Below are 21,253 nucleotides of genomic sequence, written 5' to 3' on the forward strand. Positions count from 1 at the left end.
CACAGTGGAACAAAATCTCAAAAAGTTAGACACTACACTTGAACAAACACGTGAAGATTTAACCACTGAGTTACATAACATCGAATCGAAATGTCAAAAAGTCTGTAATGACGTAAAAACACAAATTTGTGAGCATTTTCAACCTATTTTTTCGCGGCATGAAAATGCATTACAGAATCACGAAGCAGCCATAAAAGAGCTGCAAACCATTGTTCATGAAAATCTTGAGACCTTGTGGGCTAAATTTGACTCAGTTGCATCTACCGATTCGGTTACGCAACTTGCAAAAGCTCAGGAAAACTTAAAGGACAAAGTAGATACTCTGAAACTTGGTTCAGAAAAACACGCTGAGGAAATAAGTACACTATCAGAGAAAGTAGCCGAACTTTCGGATCAATTCACTAACTTATCTACAAAGGTAGATGATGATCTGAATGACACAAGACCCGTAGCCTTCACTGACACAGAAGAGTATGAACAAATAAGAAAATTCAAACAAAATCAGAATCAAATTAATACACAACACCAAAGAGAAATCCGGGAAGTACAAGATCAGCTGACACAGGTAATACAAGAATTACGTATTTCAGAGGACACTCGCGCTCCAACACGGGAAGAGGGACTTAGAAACACGGAAAAGCTGCAAAATAATAACACAGGGCATTTCGGAAGTAATGAAAGAAATTGGGAATGTGCAGCGAATTTTGAGAGGGAACGGCCGACACGACCTAACAATGACCGATATGCGACTCGCCGACATGATGATTTTGACTATAAGCTGTTCATTACTACACGTAAATTCAAAACATTTAAGAATTCTGGCAACGACATTCATCCACAAGCATGGCTCCATCAATTCTCTCATTGTTTTCCTCCCAACTGGTCGTTGGAACACAGATTAGAATTTATGTGTGGCTACTTAGAGAATGAACCATCTGTAAGAATGCGATCGGTAATTCACGATTGCCACAGTGAAGGAGAGTTTTACCATGCCTTCCTCTCAGCATATTGGTCTCAAGCTACACAAGACCGTGTAAAACATAGCATCATGATGATGAAACACTTTGAACAATCTGAATTTTCCAGTCTTGTCAAATATTTTGAAGACATGTTGCATAAGAATCAATATCTTTCAAACCCATACAGCCCCTCAGAACTCATCCGCATTTGCTTACTCAAATTGCCTGAACATTTACGACATATTATTTTGGCAGGGCGTTGCAAAGACGACATTGAAGCATTTCAGGGACTGTTACAAGAATTGGAAATTGACACTGACAATCGGGGAACGCGGAAACAGGAGCACAACAATTACAGGTCACATCTGTCACAATTCCACGATGAAAGAAATAATAACTTTACACGACAAGGCTATTCTCACAACACAAATCGTGACCAAAACAGACACCACCCGTATGACAACCGTTGGCAGGGTAGTAATAGTTACAGAGAAAGATCGCATTTCCGTAGTAATGAATATGACAGAGATAACCACAGAAACAGGCAATATGGGAACCAAAACAATTATTACCGGGGGAGACAGAATAACTTCAGACGCAACAGTTCAGCGCGGAGTTACGATTCAGGGAGAAATTCTCCACCACATGACCGACAAACAAGAAACTATGTAAACTACCGACATAACGACAGACCTGAATTCCATCAGAACTGGCGAGCTTCAAACAGAGCTGGGCCCTCTCGGCAAGGCGAATTTGTAGAAGTTCGGTCTCCAAACCCCAATAACAACGCGCGCCAACAAAGAGACAGACAATGACTCGCACCGCAGGCAGCCGCGTGCGCCGGCTGGCTCAGAGAAAAATAACATAGACGCTAACCTTGAGAAAAATTCCAGTATTCTTTACCGACGTATACGACATGATAATTGCGTTAAAGTTGAAACTCTGCGTACTGTGTTTACACCATATTTCACATGTAAAACCGTTTATTGAAAGATAATCTGCTTTTTAACTTTGTCTTTGCCATAAAACGTTTCACTTCACGTTACTAGTATGCTTTAGAAACTGTTACCATGCAACAATGTTTGAAGTTCAATATCCAGCCAAGAACCAAGAGAAATTATTTAAACAGAAATTACGAATGCATTGTTATTGCGAACAGACGACACAGTGTAATTGTGTGTGTACATTCTTGCTTGTTAGTTGTACGATTAGAACATTTACCAGTACTGCTAATGAGATTTTAATGCAACATTTTGGTTTATTTGAAAATACATTCTGAATTTAAAGTGCTTTCTGAGAGATACCAGATGACACAGAGGTTAGTTTATGTGACAGCTACACGATTTTTATCACGACGCTACTAATGAGTGACAATTTACAATGTTGCTTTTGCAGTGTATCTGTTTTATATCTGCACAGTTTTCTGAATTCTTCTAGGAAGAAAAACATGTTTTAGTAGTAACTTTTGTGGTATAGCAACAATGAGACAGCCTTTTTCGTGGCATAACAATACGTTACTGTACAGTACTTTCCTCATCACGGCAATAAGCGTAATAACTAAGATATCTATACGTAAAGCATTTCACTTTTGTGTATCATGAGGTAAGTACATTGACTTTAGCAGAACTTTGCTTACAGAGGACGATAACTACGACAGTTCCACAGAATTATCTTACAGCAAGACGCGCATTTAGCGCTACAGGACACGCATTTGAGTGATTAATCTTATACTTAAAACATTTATTTTCAAAGATTTTTTAATTACAAAAGAAAGTTTTCCGTGATACATTTCATTCCATTGCTGTAATTTGTAACACCTGAGGGTATAATTACGTTTATCCTCAGGGGGGTACACGCTTACTTTGTGTACCATGTGTGTGGCAACCACAAGGAACCCTAGCTAATATGGTATTTGCTTATACAACTTTACACGTCGGTACCATATTTCTCTAACACAGAATTACACAGCTATCTGATTATTTGACAGAGAAACAAACATTCTTTTTACTACGTCAGTGACAGATGTTTACGCAATTACAGTTGGATAACTTCACACTTATGAAACTGTATTTTGTCTGTGCATTGTAAACTGTTCATATTTTTTCGGAACCATTGTGATACTATGAGAGCTTTGAATGATGTATTTGGTAAAGGGATTATGATTTTTAAAGTACGTTTGAGGCAGATGACACTTTTGACATGAGCAGAGAAGTTTTTTAATTATTGGAGGAAGCTACGACGATTTTGAGATTTGACTGAAGTGTTATGATGTTATTATTACGACGACGATGTGTATTATGCTGCTGAGGTATGTTTACGATTAATAGGCTGAGGCTATATGAGTTATTTGATTATGCTTCATATTTATAATGACGAAATATTGACGAGTGTCGATGGATACGTATATATGTAATAAGGTAAGGAGTAATGAATAGTGGGTAGGGACACTTGATTTGTGAAAAAGGATGTTGGAAACCAAGAATCGTACTTTAAGAGTTATGACATGTGTGAATCATGTGTGAATGTATCACAATGCCACTGAACATTTTTTGGACACTGTTATTTTGTTTCTACAGATTTGGAACGCTAATTCTTGACCTGTGAAATATTTTTATATGAGACTACCACGGTAGCAGAATCTCCTGTCGTAAATATTTCCGTACGAAAGTTAAGTGACCACCTGCACGTAATGCGTCGCGGGCACCCAGCTGTGTCAGACGCCTGGAGAAAAAGCCATTATTGCGAGCCCTTTTCAGCGGCACAGGTAGAACAAAAAAAAAAGGGGAGGCCATTATCCTTGGAAATATTTTTACATCTGCACACCTGATTATGACAAGCGTCTTTCTACGAGAGTTGAGAGAATTTCTACTAACTTATGAAATGTCACATGACTATTGAATGATATTTTTATGCTTTGGTTTGCATAATTGCTTATTTCATTTGATACCTGTTTTTCAGCTGTGTTGCAGCATTGCTTTTATAAAATAAAATGCATTTGCTAATGTGAACACTTTCTGTCAACAGATCTATTAAATAATTATTTTATGATCCACATTCTTTAAAAAAGGAGCACTTGGACAGGAAAGAACAATAAGAAGGAACTAGTAACTGCATTCATAATTTTCTTTTCAAGTAATTGGTAACTTTTTGGTAGAATAACTTCTTGTGGTGCACCACTTTAATTACATAGACATTAAGATGTGAATATACATTTCCCTTATCTGCATTGTTGTTTAGTGTAATATTTTTTCTGCTTGCGCTATGTCATGTTTAGGTATAAGTTGCTGCTGTTTGCCAGGCATAGTGTTATTGAATTTGACTTTTGCTCATTTATGCTGCTAGCTTTGCCAATTTGCATTTTTTTGCATTGCTGTTTGTGTTGATTTGTTATGTGATGCTGCATTGCCTCGTCCCTTAGTTTAGCATCTGAGCTCAGTAGATTTAAGTTAGCTTAAGAGGGGGTAGCCTCTAAGAGAATGAGTTGCGATGAATTGGAAGAAATGCATTGAGAATTAATACGAAAAAAGTACATAAAACAGGTTTAGGTAGGATTTTCTTGGAAATAAATGTTGAGGTAAGAAATGTGTGAACATATAAATACAGAAAGCATGCTTAGATAGAATTTTTTTTGGTGGAAACAAAGGATGAAATAAGAGGAAAGATATATGAAGTTTTGGGTTGGACTGCAGTACCAAATGTTACACTGAAAACGAACCCTGTCCTTTCCTATTGGTGTTATCCCACTATGTGTTTGTGTACCCTTGTGTATTTGTTTTCTTCCTGTCTCTGTGTACTGTTTCATAGAATTTTTTTCTCTTCTAATACTAAGCTATATTCACTATGAGGAGGAATACTGTTGTCCTCAAATATAAGTTCCATTAATAATATGTTATTTTCTTTGTAAAGTTGTTTACAATTCTGTTCTGTTTCAATGTTCATGTGTGAAATTAATGTTTCGAAAACTATTCTCATTATTTTATGTATGTACTTATGTCACTATTTTTGTAACACTGATGTATATGTTTATTTCTATTCTTTTGTAAAGCCTGTACTACAAATGTTATCTGTATTATTATGTTTTTAATGATGTATTTTGTACCTTTGTTATTGTATTCTTATGTTATAAAATTGTAATTGTCACCAGTTCATGATATTATTAACTTGTAAGTTACATTTCACTGCACACGTTTCTGTTGGTCATAGTATATGGACAATATGTGAGAAGTAGGGACTGATAGTGTTTGCACGTGTGTTAATGATTCAGCAAGGGACTGGATAACAGCATTGCTGGTTCTAAGGACAATTCCAAAAACTTTGTGAGTGCACAAGTGGTGGTTTATGGACTTGCTATATTCTCTGCAAGACTCTTTGATGGTGATTGTGCACCTGCACAATCGCAACAGATGGCTGCTGGCCATCTCTACAAGGACTACAGTGGGTCTACATCTTTGATGACCCACCATGCCATTATTTCTACAAGGACTGCAGTGAGTCTGCACCTCTGGTGGCCCACCAATACCACAATCTCTACCAGGACTCCAGTGGGTCTGCTCTGTGATGACCTACCTACCAATATTCGTCAGAACTTCGAATGACTCTGCTGTGGGTTTGCTCTGTTGTGGCCCATTACCTGTATGCATATCAAGAGTCAGCACTGTCTTTCCATTGGAAGGACAACACTACTTCTTCAAGACTGCATGGAAATCCACTACTTCCGTGTGCATTTTCTTTTACTGCTCAGACTTTGAGAAAAAACACTGCTATTCACTGTGATGAATGATCAAGACTGTCTTTATAGACTGTGAGAAAATTTTAGCTTTTGACCAACATTGTATCAATAAGTGTGTGCATTTTATATCTTTGTTACTGTAATTGTGAAAAATTTTTGTCAAATCTGTATTGGCCAGTGCCCAACACCATTTGTAAAAATATTTTGTGGGGAGCATGGGGGCTATGTAAGTAGGCTGTTTATGTTTTCTGTATGTAAGTAGGCTGTTTATGTTTTCTCTATGTAAGTAGGCTGTTTATGTTTTCTTATTGGCAACGTTACGTAGCGCTCAATATGAAAATCACTGGCTGTGCTGTGTGCAGTCTGTGGCTAGTTTGCATTGTTGTCTGCCATTGTAGTGTTGGGCAGCGGCAGCTGGCTGTGAACAGCGCGTAATGTTGCGCAGTTGGAGGTGAGCCGCCAGCAGTGGTGGATGTGGGGAGAGAGATGGCGGAGGTTTGCAGTTTGTCATGAACTGATATATATATATTATGATTTGTGATGATATTAAGGTAAATACATTGTTTGCTCTCTATTAATATCTTTCATTTGCTAACTACCCCTATCAGTAGTTAGTGCCTTCAGTAGTTTGAATCTTTTATTTAGCTGGCAGTAGTGGCGCTCGCTGTATTGCAGTAGCTTGAGCAGCGAAGATTTTTGTGAGGTAAGTGATTTGTGAAAGGTATAGTTTAATGTTTGTCAGGGCCATTCTTTAGTAGGGAGTTTTGAAAGTCAGATTGCGTTGCGCTAAAAATATTGTGTGTCAGTTTAAGGACAGTCATGTATAATTGTTCTAAGGGGACGTTTCAACTTCTGCCACTCGTCGACCAACAACTCTTACAGAACTACGTTAACAGATCGAGCAGGCGTGGTATCACGTATCCCAGGACATTATCTGTATCGACTGGATGCTGGAGTGAGCGCCTACACTGCTGCCCGTGGGGGTACACCACGTACTAATATGGATGTTTCATTTGTCGCCGCGCGGACTAAGCCGAGCGGTCTGAGGCGCTGCAGTCGTGGACTGTGCGGCTGGTCCCGGCGGAGGTTCGAGTCCTCCCTCGGGCATGGGTGTGTGTGTTTGTCTTTAGGGTAATTTAGGTTAAGTAGTGTGTAAAATGGCTCTGAGCACTATGGGACTTAACTTCTGAGGTCATCAGTCCCCTAGAACTTAGAACTACTTAAACCTAACTAACCTAAAGACATCACACACACCCATGCCCGAGGCAGGATTCGAACCTGCGACCGTAGCGGTCTCGCGGTTCCAGACTGAAGCGCCTGGAACCGCTCGAACACCCCGGCCGGCAAGTAGTGTGTAAGCTCAGGGACTGATGACCTTAGCAGTTAAGTCCCATAAGATTTCACAAACATTTGAACAACATTTATCGATGCCTGGTACCTCATAACCGCTTGTGCTATTGATCTGCACATGTAATCGTTTCATGTATTCCATATGCACCGTTGCAACAATAAATCCTAAGTGAATTGGAAACCTCTAAAAGGATGTACTATTTTTCTATTTTTTCTTTTATATATATATAAGATTTATTGTTGTGTAGGGTGAGGCAGCTCAGACAGACCACCACAAATATATCCAGAACGATTAAATACATCGAGATGCGATTTTCGTGAAGTTATTGCGGACAGTTTGGCAAATTTCCTGACGTTCGCAAGTAATTTTCCTCGTTTATAGTCGCCGAGGTACGACATCGACTTCTTTTTTTTCTAGTAGAACTGTACACAATTTTATGTGGCTTTTGAAAGACGCTTCTAAGAGAACTTCAACGACATAAAATTTATCGAACTTAATTTAATAGTATCTAGATAATAGCGCCGCTAACCAGTGTCCCGCCGCCAGGAAGATAGGTTTCACAAATAGCGGCCCTATTATACCAATGTGAGCAAGCACGAAACTCAGGTATGGTTCTTGTGTTTGCCTGTGCACTTGAAGCCCATCAGTCTGTGTTGTGTTGTTGTAGCAACAAGGTAACTACGTGAAGTCCACAAAGTTGTGTAAAGGAATTACGACAGTGAAAATGTGTGCTGAATTCGAACCCGGATTTTCCGCTTCACACGAGAGTTCGACTTAACCGCTTTGGCTATCCGTGCGCGACTGACAACCAGACCCAAACTTGCGTATGTCGTCGTTCCTAACGGCTGTAGTCTTTAGTCGCCGCAGTGCATATTGCTCCAGAACACGCATGTATGTCCAAAGCAACGCTGCGTCGCACTCCCTAACAACACAAGCACTGCAATATCGCATTTATCCACCGTGATCAGGCAGCGACTTTCTTACGAACATTCGTAAGACTAAAAAATCGAGCAATGTTCCGCGTTTACTCCGACATACTCGGATTCTTCGCGAATTTCGCACACTGCGCAACTGAAAGTGCTAGGCGACAGGAACGCCCTTTAAAATAAATAAATAAATAAATAAAAATAAAAAAACGCTTGCCTGAAGTGCACTGTCCACATCGTGTTTTTACATTGCTGATTGCGGCGTGTTTTACAGAGACCATGCCTTTCATGCCACACACACGGACGATGATTTTCGCTTGCGAGAGATTTATTTTCGTGTGACATTTGGGCACGGTTCAAGGCAATTGCTTTCGTGTTTATCGCGCATGTGTATACTCGCAGTGTGTATGTGTGTGTGTGTGTGTGTGTGTGTGTGTGTGCAAGAGCTTATCTCGCATCGGCGAAAAACGTGCCCCGCTATCCCGCTGTGAGAAAACGTAAATGCCAAATAGCGCCCGGAAGACCAGAAATTCAGACTTCCCAATAAACCTGCCCTGCGTGACATTCTTACAGAGTAAGGGACTGAAGTAACAGCAGGTTACCCGGACTCGCGCAATACTAAAAAGAGTAGCTCTTCGGTTGGAAATAAGGTTGAATTCCTATCAAGTGTTACATAGCTTAACGTTGGAGAAATCTACCAACACCTCATGAAAACAGCTGGTGTCACACCGGTAGTGTAATTTTACCAGTCTGTTTTTTTACACGCTTATTTTCATCATTTGCCCTCTGTTGTAATGTATGGTACAGACCTTTACTTCACAGTAAAAATTAACGACGAGTCCACGAATCAATGAGACGCTTCAAAGAGCGCTGTGGTTCCAAGTAATACGTGCCCGTGTCGTCAATAAATCGTTGCTACCAACTACAGTTTAGAGTGAATCGAACTGGCTGCGTTCCTCGGTTTGAAGTAAATAAGAACATAGGCCCTACAATGGGAAAAAAATGTGACAAAAGAGGAGTCAGAATACTGACGAAAGAATTGGAAGGGAAGGACTATGAAGTGCGTACTTTTATTACATTTGCTTTTCTTCTGACGGAATATTTTAGAGGATATAAACTTGTGTGTGTGTGTGTGTGTGTGTGTGTGTTTGTGTGTGTGTGTGAAATCATGAGAGAAGGCAGAACATGATCGCCCCCTGATTAACAACGAGAGAGGAGAGTACCTATAAGGGGTTTTCAGGAAGCCAAAGTGGCGATGCTTCGGAAAGCATTCGAAAATTTGTGTGGTATATATAATATTAGCTCTCTTTTATAATACACGGCTTAACTTTCACCAACAACTGGGGCGATTCTGATACCAAAGTAATTTTCGTGCGTCCAGCAAGAGTATAAGGGCGTTCGCTGCTACGCAGAAGACATCAACTCAGTTAACGCGCCAAAACAGCGAGCCAAGTTTAAGAAAACGTTATGGCCAACAAAGCAGGCCATTAAAACACCTGTCATTAATATTTTCAGCTGTGCTAAGTCACGTTTCCTTGAAGAGCACATTGCCTCGCCGGATACAATAATTTGACGATGGCTCCAGCTGCAAAATAACAGCTGTCGTGGGCAAACACAGCCCCCCTCATCTATTTGTGATCTTCATAAACCTGCTGCAACACGATAGCTGCGCATTAAATATCCCCCCCCCCCCCCCACACACACAGGAGGTTAACGGGGAGGGCTTTTAGTTGGAGGCTCGCACAGGTACTAAGGAGCAGCGGGCAGAGGGGGAGTGGGGAGGGGGCGTAAGCAGTTTTCTCTTCCCGTCGCAATGTGTCTCTGCTGTCGAGTGAGTACGGATCTTCGCCCTTGGCTGTGTCAGCGGCACGGCGACTGACTGGACAGATACTCCCAACTTTCGGCTCCTAGGTCCTGATTCCCAACTCCTCTTGTAGCAATAGAAATTCACTCAAGTCTGATGTCGCCCTTTCCCAGCCTGTGTTCAAATGTTTTCATCAATATGACAAACGAGTTGGCTTCAGATTTCAGGAGGCCAATGTCTTCTTGTAAACGTGTATGAACCGCGTCTTTTTTCAGTCGGTTGGAACGCTTGGATTCTCCTACTACCTACGACAAAAAACTGAAACGAACAGGTTCTTTCGTAATACTCTATGACCAATCGCAGAGGTGCCCAGTAAGGTTAAGTTGCCTTTGTTCTATATATACTAAGATGGTATCTGTTCTTTCGGACATGTCCGAAAGAACAGATACCATCTTAGTATATATATAGTTAAGGCTCACCGGCCATTTGACCATCTTCTTCTTCTGTGCGAATGCACAAACAGAGCCCGAACTCGTACGGGAATCGGCAACGCTCCGCGAGTAATGAGTATAATGGGCGGGGGCACTACGAATTTAGTGCGGGACAATACGTTGACAATGTGAGTTTCGCGGGAGGCGTGACAGAGATAAATCCCTGCAGTCGCGCTATCCTCTGTGTCCTCGGTGGCTCAAATGGATAGAGTGTCTGCCATGTAAGCAGGAGATCCCGGGTTCGAGTCCCGGTCGGGGCACACATGTTCATCTGTCCCCGTTGACGTATGTCAACGCCTGTAAGCAGCTAAGGGTGTTCATTTCATTGTAATGCCTTTGTTCTGTTGGACAATTCTGTGCAAATGAACATTACTGCGCTTGTTGCGTTTAGCAGGTTTATGTTGGCCATGCATAGAATGCTATGAGAACCCTGAAGACATAAGGCAGCGTAAACAAGCAGCTCCTTCCAGTGTCACGCCTTAGGTTCCAGTTCTGATAGTGAAATAGAGATCATTTCGTGGTAACTTTCTTGACTGTTTTTCATTAAAGGGCCCCAGTACACTCTGTTACGCCTGTGCAACCGGCAACTGGCGTACTTCCTGGACTGAGAAAAGCGCGTCAGTAATTTGTTTAGCCCAACATGCTTCTCGGACATTAGGCATCTGTTTCACATGTCCTATTACAGTCCTCTAAGGCTTTTAGCTGGATTTTAATAGACAATGTTTTGATCACGAATAATTGTCCAACAATGTAGTCTGCCGTTTGGATACAAAATAAGTTCCAAGAAAGGAAGACTTCTCCCCCTTCACGGTGTGCACTAAAACTGAGAAGAGGGCGCCGTCATCAGTCTCTGTTGCAATTATGACGCCACATACCATTTTCGTCCGACTTCAACAACGGCTGCAATATACTGGTACGTTCGCAACTTGTAGGGTTGGCTGTGGTCCTCCACGGTCGCGCCGCATTCTCGAGTTTGAAAAGGACGTCCTTCGTCACGTAGAAGAGAACCCCACGACGAATACTGGGAACATGCTCATGCCCGTAGAGCTCACGGCTCAGACTTCATTGCCTCCACTGTGTGCGCACCATGAAGATGGAGACTTTAAAATGATCTGATCTTCAAACTTACTTTACATCCAAACGGTAAAATTTTGAACCTCCTGCTACGGTTCAAATGGTTCAAATGGCTCTGAGCACTATGGGACTCAACTGCTGTGGTCATAAGTCCCCTAGAACTTAGAACTACTTAAACCTAACTAACCTAAGGACAGCACACAACACCCAGCCATTACGAGGTAGAGAAAATCCCTGACCCCGCCGGGAATCGAACCCGGGAACCCGGGTGTGGGAAGCGAGAACGCTACCGCACGACCACGAGATGCGGGCATCCTGCTACGGTCGCATGTTCGAATCCTGCCTCGGGCATGGTTGTGTGTGATGTCCTTAGGTTAGTTCGGTTTAAGTAGTTCTAAGCCTAGGAGACTGATGACCTCAGATGTTAAGTCCCATAGTGCTTAGAGCCATTTGAACCATTTTGAACCTCCGTTCCTGATCAGAAACTTCACCTACTATCCAATAACTACGGCAACAAAAACAAGAACATCACAGTGGAAGCACGAAACGTGATCCAGAATTCTACAATTGCTAGAGGTCAACGGGATAGAGGGATTAGTGAACACAGGGCTGTCGTAGCGTGATTGAATACTGTAACCTTCAAATACTCCAAAATAAACGAAAAATATACCTACTCACAAAAGCAGATAAAAATTCGCTTGACGCCTTCCTGAGAGACAATCTCCACTCCTTCCAAATTAACAATGTAAGAGTAGACCAGATGTGGCTTGTATTCAAAGAGATAGTATCGACAGCAATTGAGAGATTTATACCGTATAAATTAACAAACGATGGAGCTGATCCCCCTTGGTACACAAAACGGGTCAGAAACTCTTTGGATTTTTTGCCACGTTTCGAGACAGAGTTTAACTCCGCGCTAAATTTCGAGATTCTGTAAAAGATCGCCAGTCTTGGAGATTTTGCGTCAGTTTGAATTTGGTATGCTTTTTTTGCTGTTTCTGCATCATGCATGAAGTTTTAATTTGTTACGTCTTTACTGCTAACTATTTTCGAGCATATTTCGCGGCCAGTATCTATATACAGCGCTGGATGTACCTGCAAAGTTATGTCACTGAACGAACACAGTTCAGGAGATATTACAGCATAAACATCGCGCTGCTGGTTGGTTCAAATGGCTCTGAGCACTATGGGACTTAACTTCTGAGGTCATCAGTCCCCTAGAATTTAGAACTACCTAAACCTAACTAACCTAAGGACATCACACACATCCATGCCCGAGGCAGGATTCGAACCTGCGACCGTAGCGGTCGCGGGGTTCCAGACTGTAGCGCCTAGAACCGCTCGGCCACTCCGGCCGGCCGATCGCGCTGCATGAAAACGAAACTGCTGGGCGAAATTCGCTAGAGAAATATGTGTACAAATATTAGTAAGATATGTTAAATGTATGTAAAATATATATGACATTGACTTACATGGGCAAAGCCAGGGGGAAAAAGCTCCACTTGGACCCCTGTATAGATTTCAACCAACGTGGTACATATATTACTTAAGATCTCGAAGTAAATACTGCAGGGGTAATAACTGGCAAAGTCCGTTTGGGATGGGGTGATAATGTGGTGAGAGGCAGCGGAGGAGGAAATGGCAGACAGAGATAGGAAATGAGGAGATGAACAGAGATAGGGGCAGGACGAGATGGATAGAGAGGGAGGGAGGAAGAGATAGACTCTGAGAGGCTGGCTGAAGAAATGGTCGAGAAGACGGGGAGCAGGAAATAAGCAGATAAAGGTAAGAGGGGTGGACAGAAAGAGGGGAGAGGACGAGATGCACACATAGAGGGGGGAGGAGGAGATGAACAGAGAGGAAGGTGAAGGAGATGGACAAAGAGGCCGTGAAGGAGGGGATGGGCTAATGGTATCGATACATATCCCAACAATGCTGGGTTCTCTGCTTCTAAATAATAAACAGTAATCACACGTCCTCAAAGTTGTCCTCTACCACCATTATTTTCTTTGGGCCTTTGTCCCACTTCAACAATGTTAGTGTCAGAGGACGGCCGGGTGCCCTTCCTGCCACTGACCTGTATCTCCAAGATGAAATTAGTGTACTCCAGGTGTCTGTGTCTAGTGTAAGCGTTGGAACAGTGCAAACGTTTTAAATGTCTGCGAGTAGTGTAACTGAGGCGGGACATGGGGACCAGCCCGGTATTCACCTAGTGGGATGTGGAAAACCGCCTAAAAACCACAGCCAGACTGACCAGTACACCGGCCCTCGTCGTTAATCCGCCGAACGGATTTGATCCGGGGCAACGCGCCTACCCGAGTCCTGGAAGCAACGCATTAGCGCCCTCGGTTAACCTGGCAGGTCTAAGTTAACCTCTACCTTTATCTCACATTAATATAATGCGACCATCTATGAATAAGTGGACCTATAATAGGGAGTAACGGGACTCTGCGATCACTCGTCATTTATACGACTGCTTTCGGATCCAATGCCTTCATCAAGTGTTATGCTTTTCGTAAGTTGCTTCAGTATGCTGAAAAGCGTCATTATGTGCACCGACCATACAACATAATCAATGTTCCCCTCCGTCAGCGAAATCCTTGTTTTGATTAGTGGTTCAGCGCTTAGCTCGAGGGTAGTGACGTCATCATAGTTCTAACAATGGCAGTTGACAAATTAGGTCGAATCGTTGATGAAACACACAATTATTCGATGTCGCTGGCAAATTACATAAGCATCTTGGGGCGAGGAATACGAAGCTAGCACCCGACGCTTACTTTCTATAGCTACTGCACCTTGTTTGGACTAATTGGCGTCAGGAAATATATTTTCGTCTAGTGGGAGGCTAGAAAGACGACAGAAAGCCAAATATTAATTAATTTGTTACGAGTGTGGCAGGATCATGACGAGATCCGAGTCGGGGGCGGGGTGTTGAGACCAATTATAAGCACCGCGACTGACGTCACGATCTCCAGAGTGGCGGGGCGCCGGGTCGGCGGGGCGGAAAATGCGTCGCGAGGCGCGCTGCGGTCTGGACCGGCCGCGGGTAGCAACAGTGCGGCGGGGGCGGGAAAGGGAGGGGTGGAAAAGGGAAGAGAAGAGGCGCTGGTGGCGGCGCCGGTATTTTTAAAACGGCGGCGCCTCGAGAGCGTCCGTGACGCGCGAGCGGGCCGTCGGCCAATGGGAAGCCGCCTCGGCGCCGCACCACGCCGCTAGCGGTCGATACCGCACCAACAAGTAGCGGCGGCGCGAGTCGCCATGGCAACGCGCGCTCCTCTCTGTTGCCGCAAGAATGTCGCCCCGGCTGCTGCCGCGACCGCTGTACTAAGTTCACCAAAAGCTGACTTCCCTCTTAGCAGCAGACGAATAACACACTACTGCGACAGTCGTCTTTTGTCCGTGGGACGAAGGGGTTTTACAGCTCTGGACACACGCACAGCTGGTTTGAACCATACCTGACAAACAGAATACAAACAGTTGCGCTGAAAAATTTAGACAGTTTCGGAAAGGTAGAAAATTTTAGTGACCGGGGGGGGGGGGGCGATCACATAGGGGGTTACACAGTGTTCAATTTTGGGTCCACTACTATTCCTTATATATGTGAATGACCTTCGAACTAACATTCAACAAGCAAAATGGGTACTTTCTGCCGACGACACTGGTGTTATAATGTATCCTTTTAGAGAGAAAGCCACAGAAGAGATTGTTAACAATGTTTTTCAAAGAGTGACTAAGTCGTTCTGTGAAAATGCACTCTAAATAAATGTTGAAAAAAACGCACTGCGTTCAGTTCTGTACAACAGATAGAGTCATACCACAACTGATGTGACACATGAGCAGAAGTCAGTAAATACGGTAAAATACTCCAAATTTTTGGGTGAAAGAATTGATGAGCCGGCCGAAGTGGCCGTGCGGTTAAAGGCGCTGCAGTCTGGAGCCGCAAGACCGCTACGGTTGCAGGTTCGAATCCTGCCTCGGGCATGGATGTTTGTGATGTCCTTAGGTTAGTTAGGTTTAACTAGTTCTAAGTTCTAGGGGACTAATGACCTCAGAAGTTGAGTCCCATAGTGCTCAGAGCCATTTGAACCATTTTTTTGAATTGATGAAAATTGGAAAGGAAGAAGCACATTACTGAGCTTCTAAAACAATTAAATTCGGCTACTTTTGCCCTGCGTACAATTGCTGATGTTGGAAACAAATGTATCAACTTCCTGATATATTTTACATTTTCCACTCTATAATGCCGTATGGAATAATTTTTTGGGAGAACACATCACTTAGAAAGCACGTGTTTATTCCACAAATCGAGCAGTAACAATAATATGTGGTGTTCACCCACAGACGTGATGTAGGTACCTCTTGAAAGAGCTAGACATTTTAACTGCGCCGTCCCGATACATATTCTTTATTTGTGTAGCCATATTTGTCCGTAGTTGCTTTACATTTGCTGGGAGTATTTTCGTTCTGTCGTTGCAACTACAAACAAATGCGCGTTTTTTTTCTCCAGACGCGTTTCGCTTCATTGATGTAAAGCATCATCAGTGGTCTGTAATTAAAGATATTTACAATTTGATTTGTTTTTAAAATCGAAAAACAATTCGGTAACAGTACTTACGTGATTTCCGCTTGGTTGGCCTACTTCAGGAAATGCAAATCTTCCTTCATTAGATGCTGATCTTTTAGTCTTATCTTTGTTGCTCTGCAAAACTATGCAATTCTGATGTTTTAGAGCACACTTTTTCGCACGCTACTGTTATCTGTTTATTTTTCTACTTCTAAGTGCTTAAAAGTGTGCTTTGTAAAAGATAAGAAATGTATCCTTCTGCACAGCAACGAAAAATTAGACTACAAGTATCAGTGTTTAATGAAGAAAAACACCAAAGATGTGATGGCACATAGCATTTCCCGATGTAGGCGACAAACCAAGAGGATATCACAGTAAGAAAAAAAATGACATATTGTTAACGAACTGTTTTTCAATCTTAAAAACAAATCAAATTGTAAATATCTTTAATTACAGACCACTGATGATGCTTTACGTCAATAAAACGAAACGCGTTTGGTGAAAAAGAGAGGCATTTTTTTTGTAGATGCAATGACAGAATGAAAATACCCTCAAGAACAATACATATGTTTCCTAATGAAATTCATCGAAAATAATCCACTAAAATTTGAGAAGAACCCACCAGAATTTGAGAATAACAGTGATGTACATAGTTATAACACTATAGGGAAAAAACGAGCCTATCACCAACTGTTAAAAATGTCAGTAACTCACAGAGGAGTTGAATATGTAGCAACAAAAACTTTGATCATTTGCCTAATACCATAAAATGTCTGACGGACATCGAAGTAAGTTTTACATCTACGAATTTCTACTTAAAAACTGGTAGCCAGTAAAAAAATGTAGTTGCATTTTAGGACTAAAAATACAATATGTTTATTAACGTTAACGCTAATCATTTATACATATCCTGTACATTGCCTTGTTTCACAACATTTCGTTAAACAAATCGTTCACATGATCTATGGAACATGTAACTAACGTACCAACTAGAACATATTCTGAGGTCAAACTTAATGCCGCAGCCTATCTCGAACTGAATGACATTCTCCACGCCAACCAGCATGATTTCCGAATATCCATACTTCGCAAGCCACCTAAAGGTGTGTGGCGGAGGATACTTTTGGCACCAGTATGTGAATCCCCTTCTCTGTTCCGATCGCGAATGGCGCGTGAGAAGAATGGTGTTCGATAACTCTCCACACTGGCTCTAAATATTTGAATAGTGGTAATTTCACGAGACGTAAGTGGGAGGAAGTAATATGTTGTACGACTCTTCGCAGGACGTACGAGTACTCTCTCAGAATTTCACTAGCAAATCTCTCCGTGATGCACAATATCTCTTAATATCTGCCATTGGAATTTGTTGAGTATCTCCGTAACCCTCCCGTGCTGACTAAACAATCCCCTGACGAAATGCGCCACTTTTCACCGAATCTTTTCGATCTCTTCTACTAACCTACCTGGCAGGGGTCCCAAACTGACGAATAATACTCAAGAAACGGTCGAACTGATGTTTTGTAAGTAACTTCTTCCGTGGGTGAATTACATTTCCGTAAGATCCTTCTTCATTTCGAGTCAGATCTTGATAAGATTTCAGTAATGCATAGAATGGAAACTTGTTTTAAATGTTCAAAAATGTATAACTGTGTGCTTCACAATACGCAAAAATTTAGTGACTAGAACATCAACGGGCCGCAAATGGAATGAGTAGACCTGTACAAATACCTGGGTGTTACAGTCTGTAGGGATATGAAATGGAACGATCACATATGCTCAATCATAGGCAAGGCGGGAGGGGGAAAATTCGCTTCATTGCCAGGGAACTGGAAAAATACCATCTGCCAACAAAAGAGACTGTTTACAAATCGCCCGTACATTCCGTGTGTGGCGCTAATATGGCTATTGAACGTATACAGAGTATGGTTCAAAAGGCTCTGAGGACTATGGGACTTAACTTCTGAGGTCATCAGTCCCCTAGAACTTAGAACTACTTAAACCTAACTAACCTAAGGACATCACACACATCCACGCCCGGGGCAGGATTCGAAGCTGTGACCGCAGCAGTCGCGCGCTTCCAGACTGTTGCGCCTAGAACCCCTCGGCCACCCCGTCCGGCTATACAGAGTAGGAGGCACGAATGGTCACGTTTTACCTGTCGTAGAGCGTCACACAAATGTTGAAAAACTCGAACTAGCAGATGGACGCCAACTATGCCGCCAAATACCACTTACCAAGTGTCGGGAAACAAAATTTAGCGACGAATCTAGAGGTATTATTAATCCCTTTTAGTACAGCTCCCGTAAGTGTCGTGAAGAGAAGATTAGACTTTGCACCACGCGCACAGAAACACTTGAGTGTTTCTTTCCGCGTTCCATCCGCGTTTGGAAGGAGCTGAAGGCATGTGGTACCATGCTCCGCCACCCAGCTGAGGAAAAAAAAAAAAAACAGGTTTGCGGGACCGGTATCTGCATACAACAGCACGCAGAAGCCCTCAATACAATCACACATCTACGGCGGCAGTTCCAAACAGCTATAGCATAACAGGTGTCAACAAAAATCATAACAAATAGGCTCCACGAGCGAACATTACGCGCCACACCTTTGAATGCTCTTCCTCTAAACCGGGTTCGGAGAAGGACTCGTATGGGCACAAAACCACGCTTTGTGGACTAGGTGGCAGTGGCACTAAATGCTTCTTTCTGATGAGGGTCACCTCAGTCCCCACCCTGACCACATTGGTATTCGTGTGTGGAGGCAACGAGGACAAGTTTACATAATAGCTGTACCGGCCGTTCACTCACGTTCTGGACCAATAAATGGATGACTGGTGTGAAGTATCGGGACGACATCCTTGCACGCATCGTGGGTCCATTTAGTGAACATAATGATCGGGAATCACGCCGTGGGACGGAATGGTCTCCACATCCTCCTAATCTCAGCTGTATTCAGAATGCATTGGCCATGCTACAACGAACGGTCTGTATTCAGTTGTCTCACCAGATACCTTAGAGGGCAACACAGAGGCTGCTGTGAAGGAATGGGACAACGTTCCGCAGGCTTATGTGGACAATTTAGTAAGTTCATAAATAATGTGTTATGCAATATGAAAGAAGAAACTGTAGCGTTTGTTGTGGAATCATTTCCTAAGTTTTGTTTTTGTTTTCTTGCTTGTGTTTATCAAATGGAAATGCGTTTATTTTCTTCACTTTTATTTTCTTCTGACTATACCTGAGAGAACAAAATCAGTTTTGTTCCCTATTACGTCCAGTATTGACAATAAAGCAACATGCAACCTTTATTCTGACCACTATATATCATGTTTAAGCTACTAGCTGAGGCCTTGTGGTACGTACTTACTGTGATGACAACTGCCCGTAATAGTAGCTCTTATCTTAGCTCTTTTTACAGCATAGTGCAGCAACGTAGGTTGAAGACTTTTACTGCCTTGGGGTGAGGGGGGGGGGAGGAGGGGTATGAAAGGATGAAAATTGCAAAAAAAGGGAAAACAGTGATTTAGCAGTTTAAAATTAAAGTATCCAGTTACTTCTAGAAGCAATGGTTTACAGAGGTGCCAATACTACCCCTGGCATAAGGTAAGAATTTAAGATCTCATATGCTCAGTCCACTAATGATAAATGGAGGTGAAGGATCAGCGAACTTAGCGACCATTGCCCGTCACAATTTCTGAGTATGTCTGAGTTTCCTCTGGTACCACTTTTATTCTAGAAACTTTTGTATACACACATCATAAAAAGTTTTCCATCACACTGGTTCCCAGAAATCCTGAAGATAAACGTTGACTGTGGATAATGTATCACAGACACAGCCCCTCTGATTGTTCAGAGATGTCACTAAACCCTCGCAAAGATGTAAAAAACCATGGATGAGCAGCGTCTATTAGACGGAAGGGGTCCAAAAGCCGATCAGTTCTAGTCTTTCCACCAGCAAGGAGGTACACGGATCATGTTGTCTGTAATTCAACCATGACAACACGGTCAATACCGCGTCCGCATTTTTACTTCGTGCCAGGAACGGCTCGCAACAAGAGAAGTGTCGAAGAGCTTCGGAGTGAACCAAAGCGATGTTGTTCAGACTCGAGGAGATAAAGAGAGACAGAGACCGTCGACACGCCTCGCTCAGGCCGCCCAAGGGATACTAACGCAGTGGATGACCGCTACCTACGGATTATGGCTCGGAGGAACCCTGACAGCAACGCCACCACGTTGAATAATGCTTTTCGTGCAGCCAAAGGACGTCGTGTTACGACTCAAACTGTGCGCAATAGGCAGCATGGTGCGCAACTTCACTCCCGACGTCCATGCCGAAGTCCATCTTAGCAGCCACGACACCATGGAGCACGGTACAGATGGCCCCAACAACATGCGGAATGGACCGCTCATGATCGGCATCACATTCTCTTCACCGATGAGTGTCGCATGTATCTTCAACCAGACAATCGTCGGAGACGCGTTTGGAGGTAACCTAGTCAGGCTGAACGCCTTAGACACACTGTCCAGCGAGTGCAGCAAGGTGGAGGTTCCCTGCTGTTTTGGATCGGCATTACGTGGGGCCGACGTACGCCACTGGTGGTCACGGAAAGCGCCGTAACGGCTGTACGATATGTGAATGCCATCCTCCGACCGATACTGCAACCATATCGGCAGCATATTGGCAAGGCATTCGTCTTCATGGACGATTGTTCGCGCCCCCATCGTGCACATCTTGTGAATCACTTCCTTCAAGATAACGACATCGCTCGACTAGAGTGGCCAACATGTTCTCCAAACATGAACCCTATCAAACATGCCTGGGATAGATTGAAAAGCGATGTTTATAGTCGACATTATCCACCAACCACTCTGAGGGATCTACGTCGAATCGTCGTTGAGGAGTGGGACAATGTGGACCAACACTGCCTTGATGAACTTGTGGACAGTATGCCACGACGAATACATGCAAACATCAATGCAAGAGGACGTGCTATTGGGTATTAGAGGTACTGCTGGGTACAGCTATCTGGACCACCACCTCTGAAGGTCTCGCTGTATGGTGTTACAACATGCAATGCGTGGTTTTCCATGAGGCGGAAATGATGTTTATGTTGATCTCTATTCCAACTTTCTGTACCTTCCGGGACTCTCGGAACCGAGTTGATGCAAAACTTTTTTTGATGTGTGTATAATGATCGCAGCAGTAATACATAGTCACCAGCAGCGCTTATGTCCGTTGTTACTTCCGCGAAACTGTTCCGCTACGTTTCAGTTGTGGAAACAGTACTGAATCCGTTGCTCAGTTCCACAGAATTACAGGAGTTTTTACATTGTTTTATGAGCCACGCGGTCAGCTCGCGAA

At 42.9% G+C, this 21,253-nt stretch overlaps 1 protein-coding gene and 1 non-coding gene across 2 annotated transcripts in view; one reads left to right on the forward strand and one right to left on the reverse strand.

Annotated features, from left to right (window-relative positions):
* LOC124803420 overlaps positions 1–21,253 on the reverse strand; it is a 909,999-nt gene that overhangs the window by 610,375 nt on the left and 278,371 nt on the right. The window lies entirely within an intron of this gene.
* On the forward strand, positions 10,447–10,520 carry Trnat-ugu. The gene has a single exon. It is a non-coding gene; the product is annotated as a tRNA-Thr (tRNA).

Source organism: Schistocerca piceifrons, chromosome 6, assembly GCF_021461385.2.
Source record: "Schistocerca piceifrons isolate TAMUIC-IGC-003096 chromosome 6, iqSchPice1.1, whole genome shotgun sequence".
In the NCBI taxonomy this organism is placed as follows: Eukaryota; Metazoa; Arthropoda; class Insecta; order Orthoptera; family Acrididae; genus Schistocerca; species Schistocerca piceifrons.